Source organism: Pavona decussata, unplaced genomic scaffold (assembly GCF_977016875.1).
Source record: "Pavona decussata unplaced genomic scaffold, jaPavDecu1.1 SCAFFOLD_28, whole genome shotgun sequence".
NCBI lineage: Eukaryota > Metazoa > Cnidaria > Anthozoa > Scleractinia > Agariciidae > Pavona > Pavona decussata.
The window spans coordinates 2,635,153-2,641,460 of NW_028145451.1; positions in this window are offsets into that span (position 1 = coordinate 2,635,153).

A 6,308-nucleotide genomic window follows, 5' to 3' on the forward strand; every position below is an offset into this window, starting at 1 on the left:
ATATGTTCTTTCTGTTTGAGTTCACTTCAATGATATGATGACAGGATCCACTATCTCTAAGGAATTTGAAATTATATATCTTGGTTTCTCTGTTGCTGTTTACTGTAAGTGCAACTATAGGTATATTTGGCAACATGGCACTTAGCATACCTAATTATTAACAATGTTTAATATGCAGTTGTTTTGCAACATCCATTTTCTGAATTTTTTTTTGGGGGGGGGGGGGGGTTGGAGGGGGCGGTGGCAGAATTTTGAAAGTGGAAGAGGGCAACCCAAATAATTTGCATTGGCACTGTCATTCCTTCAAATCCAATACCTGCAGGAATTATCTTTGAGCCATAAAAAGAGTGTCACCGAAAATATGAAAATTCCTTAAAATTGTATTTTATATTATAATAGAAATTGCATTCAACATTTGGTCTTTTTTAAAACAACTTATTTTTAGTTTACTTAATATTTGGAACACTCATTGAACCCAATTAACTCAAAATAAGTCTCTTGAAGGATACAGACACATAACATGATTAAACACACAAATGTCAATGCATAATATAATAAGTGAATGAGTTAATGTGTGCTGAAGTCAAAATGGGTGAATTTATAGCAGAGATGGATAATCCAACCCAATGAATCTGTATGGTAGTTAATTTGCAGGTATAAATACTAAAGATGGACTTCTTGTCCAGGAGGAACAACTTGAACTGACAAGTGTTTCTAGTTTGTCTGATAATCTGTCATCTGTTATAACAGTATGGGAACAGATTATCCTTCTAATGGCATTCATGTATTAAAACTGTTAAAAGCATAATTGCTAATAGAACTGAGTGGAGAGCAAAGTTCAATATTTAGTAATTTATTACAACCATTTTGAAATCACATTTCTTTTTGTCAATATAATATTTATTGATCTGCTTCAAGAAACCCACTTTTTAAGCGGTTATTATTTCATTTAATTTTCATGGGCGTGCTAAAGGGATGCGATTTGGAGACAAAAAATAGTGCGATTCGTGAATAAATCACACTGTTGAGAGCCAATTAGGCTGCAAGGATCACCAGTGATTTTAAAATAGGTCAAATAAAAGTAGAAGCGAATAATTATTGAATGAGCCATCAGATGGTCCAACTGTATTATAAATTGAATCCTCGAAACACCAGTTCCATCCTAAAAATGAGAACGTGGTGTGGTCATTTTCCCATTAATGATTAGCATAACATTGTACAACTTTAATATAATGACAGATTAACCCTCACAGGTTTGTAGTGTGATTTAGACTGATCACAAAGTATATAGTTGTAGAGCATCTATGTGTTTATTGTGAAAAGAATTAGAATAAAACTTGTTACCATTCTGCAATGAGATGTGCCTCATCAACTACAGCTGCTTTGATCTTTTCCCTAATCTCAACGCTATCCAAAACCTTTCTGATTTTTTTTCCAATAAACTTAAAATATTCCTTCCATCTGGGATACAGAGAAGTCTAGCGATTCGCCTCAAAGAATCATTGCAGATGGTAGTTTCATGCTGTCAAGTTTGATATCTGATTCTGCATCAGCGCATTCAACGGCGATGCAACCGAAATGATGGAGTCACTGACCTCCAGCCATCAGTCAAAACAAAGGGCAAAAGCTGGAATATCAAGATTTGCCGAAGGCAAAGACACCTTGCATATCCCTCCTTTTTTCGACAATAATTGCGTTCCCAAACTGCACACGAAGAAAAATCGATTCCAAAATAAGACGACGCAGAACATTCGCCAGTATCTCAATAAACTTATCGCCTCTGGCAGCCGCCATGTTATTCTCACTAAATTTAATGACATTTCAAGACTTCATACATGAATACCGGAAGTCCTAGAATCTAGGACTTCCGTAATCCTGTGTCCCCAGAGCCACTTGGTCCTCGTGCCCAGCCTCCAGCGGCTAAGAGGACCAGGCGGCTCTGGGGACGAGAATGGGGTATCCATGGACCAATATTGGCCAATATGGGTATCCACGGACCAATATTGGCCAATATGGGTATCCATGGATCAATATTAGGCAATATGGGTGCCCAGGGACCAATATTGGCCAATGTGGGTACCCAGGGACCAATATTGGCCGATATGGGTATCCATGGACCAATATTGGCCAATATGGGAGCCCAAGTACGGATATTGGCCACTATGGGTATCCATGGACCAATATTGGCCAATATAAGTACTCAGGGACCAATATTGGCCGATATGGGTATCCATGGACCAATATTGGCCGATATGGGTATCCATGGACCAATATTGGCGAATATGGCTACCCAGGGACAAATATTGGCCAATATGGGTATCCATGGACCAATATTGGCCAATATGGGAACCCAGGGACCAATATTGGCCAATATGGGTACCCAGACACCAATATTGGCGAATGTGGGCACTCAGGGACCAATATTGGCCGATATGGGTATCCATGGACCAATATTGGCCAATATGGGAACCCAGGGACAAATATTGACCAATATAAGTACCCAGGGACCAATATTGGCCAATATGGGTATCCATGGACCAATATTGGCCAATACGGGTTCCATGGACCAATATTGGCCAATATGGGAACCCAAGAACCAATATTGGCCAATATGGGTATCCATGAACCAATATTGGCCAATATAGGTAACCAGGGACCAATATTGTCCAGTATGGGTATCCATGGATCAATATTGGCCAACATTGGTCCCTGGGTACCCATATTGGCTAATATTTGTACCCATGGACCAATATTGGCCAATATTGGTTCATAGATACCCGTATTGGCCAATATTGGTCCATGGGTTCCCATATTGGCCAATATTGGGCCATGGGTACCTATATTGGCCAATATTGGTCCTTGGGTACCCATATTGGCCAATATGGGTCTTTGGGTACATATATTGGCCAATATTGTTGTTTGGCGACCCATATTGGCCAACACTTTTCCATGGGTGCTTATATTGACCAATAGTAGTTCATGTATACCCATATTGGCCAATATTGGTCTATGCCCACCCATATATGCCAATATTGGTTCATGCGTGCTTATGTCTGCCAATATTGGTCCATGGGTACCCATACTGTAGGGTCGACAATTACCAGTATGGGTCACCATTGCGCAATGTTGGCTGCTCTTGAGTGGGTACTCAGGTATATTAGTGACGGGTGGCTTGTTGCAAACGTACTAAAAGTGAATCCCCAAATCATCCAACTTCCCAGTACTTAACGGAAAAGGATTCATAATTTTCTGCATAAAGCCCTATATAGAGGTCACTACCAAAATGTTTTGTTCAAAAAATAGTTCGCCAGAAAATTTCTAACACCAAAATAGTTCCTTATCGCCAATTTCAAACTCTCATGAAGGTCTTCGCGGCTCCCTGTCACTAATATCTCCGAGTACTCTTTCTTCCCGATCTTTTTTATTGTTATTACAGCGCCTATTTTTCCTTGTATACTAGAGTGCTTTCCATTTGTCAGAACTGACCAGCTTGGCCAATCAGTTTTAAAATAGAACGAGAAATTTTGAAGAGTAAGCTCTAAAGATTCTTCATAATGCAGAATTTGGAAATGGTTTGCCCCATTTTGAAGGAGCTTGAAGATCTAGCACCGGAGCCAGTTCTTGAAAATGGTCCTTTTATTCAGCGGAATAACCAGTCTTTAGCCAGCCAGTTCGGACAAATGGAAAGCACGCGCTAGTTTGCCATTCTTTCCTGTACGTGATGTACAACAGCATGTTTTAGCTCTGTTTTATTGTCGTTTTTGTATGCCACAAGGGAAACTTAGTCACTGTTCACACGAGCAAAGAACATCCGATTAAAACTATCAACAAGAATTTGGCCATGCACCTGAAACCGCACAAGATCGAACAAAAACACACTTTTTTTATTTTATAGAAACTTTTAACGAAAACCTGCTGTTGTGCATCACGCTCGAGGCTGTCACATGAGATGTGCTGGCGATTCCTGTAGACAAACGAAGAGACCTGAGGCAGCCCACGGGCTGCACGTTTCCAGTACGTTTTATTATTTAGAGAACCGTCCTTCTCTTTGAAACTGAGGATCCAGCCGAAAACCACTTCATGTGCTGCGTTAATCGAGTCCGCAGCAAACATCACAATTGCTCCCGCAGAGTTGGCTGTTAACGTAGGACGCGAATCATGTAATTTCACCACAGATTCCGCGGTTTAAATCTTTTGATACAGAGTGTCGTTTACGTCTACCGGTGTGCCTGCCTGGTCAAGAATAAGGGCGGCTTGCAAGTGACGCCAGGCGAAATCCAAGAAAACCAACACTGTTAGCCTGCAATGTACATTGTAACATACTCAAGATCAAATCTATAAAGCGGGATAACTACAACAACAACAACAACATCAACAACAAATACTTATCTTTCTTTGATATATTGAATCGCGGAAGGCCGGTGAACGGGATGGATTCACTGGTGACTTTCAACTTTGCGAATCAAGCAGCACTCACTTTCGTTCATAAACCAAGATCTGAGTTAACCGTCAATCTGAATGAATAACTTTTCAAACTCGAATACTGCTAAATTTGAATTTGTAATATGCTAAAAACTTCATGTTTCGTGCATTCCGACACGCCATGCAGGCTAATTTGCCTTTTTATTGATACTGTTACGTCGAGCAATTAGTGTGAAGAAAGTTTGTCAAAAGATTAGTAATAATTCGGTAATCTTTACAAAGGAAACTTATGGAATGACAGGTATGATTAGGGTTGATTGAAAGAAACGAATAAAAACAAAAGGCGACAAGTGAACACAAAAGAAACGACTCCATTGATAACGAAAAGGCCGGTGTATAGGAATGTGCTATTATAATGCGGGCTTTTTTTCCCGCCACCCGTTTTTAAAGTGGCGCTCAATGGATACTCGTCACCAGAGCTCTTTCCTGACTCTCTGTTGGGGCGATTTTTTTTTATGAGATTCCATGACACTAGATTTTTCACTGGCGCTTTAATTTGCGATCGCACAGCATTCACTTTCGTTCAGCACCAACACTTAAACCAAAGCCCCGGCGACCGGGAAGAACGAATTGCTTGTCAACGTACGAGTATTGCTTGGTTTGAATGCGTCAGTGAATTAATACAATAAAATAATCCCCCCCTTTATAGGTCCCCCAAATTCATGGTATTTCAGTAATATTAAAGGACCGTTAAGAGACTCGTGACATAGCGTACGATTTGTGGTAGTATCATAGCAGGTTAAACTGATCATAAGAAAGTAAATAAATAAATAAATAAATAAATAAGGCATAAAAGATTGAAAGAGATTAGATGGGGGCTTCCGCCTCCACCTCCCCTCCCTTTTTGTTAATTGTTCTCTGTGCTTTAGACTAACTCGAATAGAACGTGACAGTGGAATCAGCAACACATATCAACATACTTTTCCTTAATACGAGACCCCACACGCCATATAGTTTCCTCGTAGATTTTCCTTTTACAGTGTGGATGGATAATTATGGTGTAACTTTTGCGATGCGCTGATTGGCAGCAATACTTCAAGAATTAATGTTATTTAGGGCCGAGTGCATGTGCTAGGCTGGCTAGGGATAGCTCAGTTTAATTTGCCGATATCGGACCGGTTCCAAATTGACCCCGTACAAAAATCGAGCCGGGATTGGTCTCTTGTTCACACGGAACCTGTTATCGTCGGTACTGGGTATCCGTAGCTAATCAGGTCCGACTTTTGGACCTGGAAAAAAGCAGCTTCAGGCGCCCCTGCGCAAAACTGTTTGAAAATTAATTTTCCACCCAAATAATAGAAGACCTTGACAGTCCGATGGAGGAAAAGGAAAATCCTTGCAGAACATGGGAGGGGCAAGGCAGCTGGCCGACCTGAGCCCATCTAACAAGTATATTGCAATGTCAATGCCCGGGGGATACTCAGAGCCGTACCTAGGATTTTTTGTCGGGGGGGGGGGGGGGTGAGGGGCAAACTCCGCACACCCCTCACAGGGGTCTCCCGTATACAGACAGGGTTTCTAATTGGCCGTTTTGTTTTCACCCCTACACGGAAAGCTGCCTCGAAGACCTTTAAGACACACACTGATGCTTTTTGTCTTAAATGTCATGACTTTTTATGGCATAAACACCTTGTTTAGCTTGAACCAAGCATTGCTTCTCATCTAATGGTAAATTTAAAACACAGTCGATGCACTGCTGTAAACAAAGGGAGAAAATCACCGTGCTCCCACAATTCAAACGCACTATAACAGTGGAGCACGGCATTTGCAAAAACACCGTCGTGGTTTACGTACAATTCAAGCTTTTTGACACGTTGACACGAGTA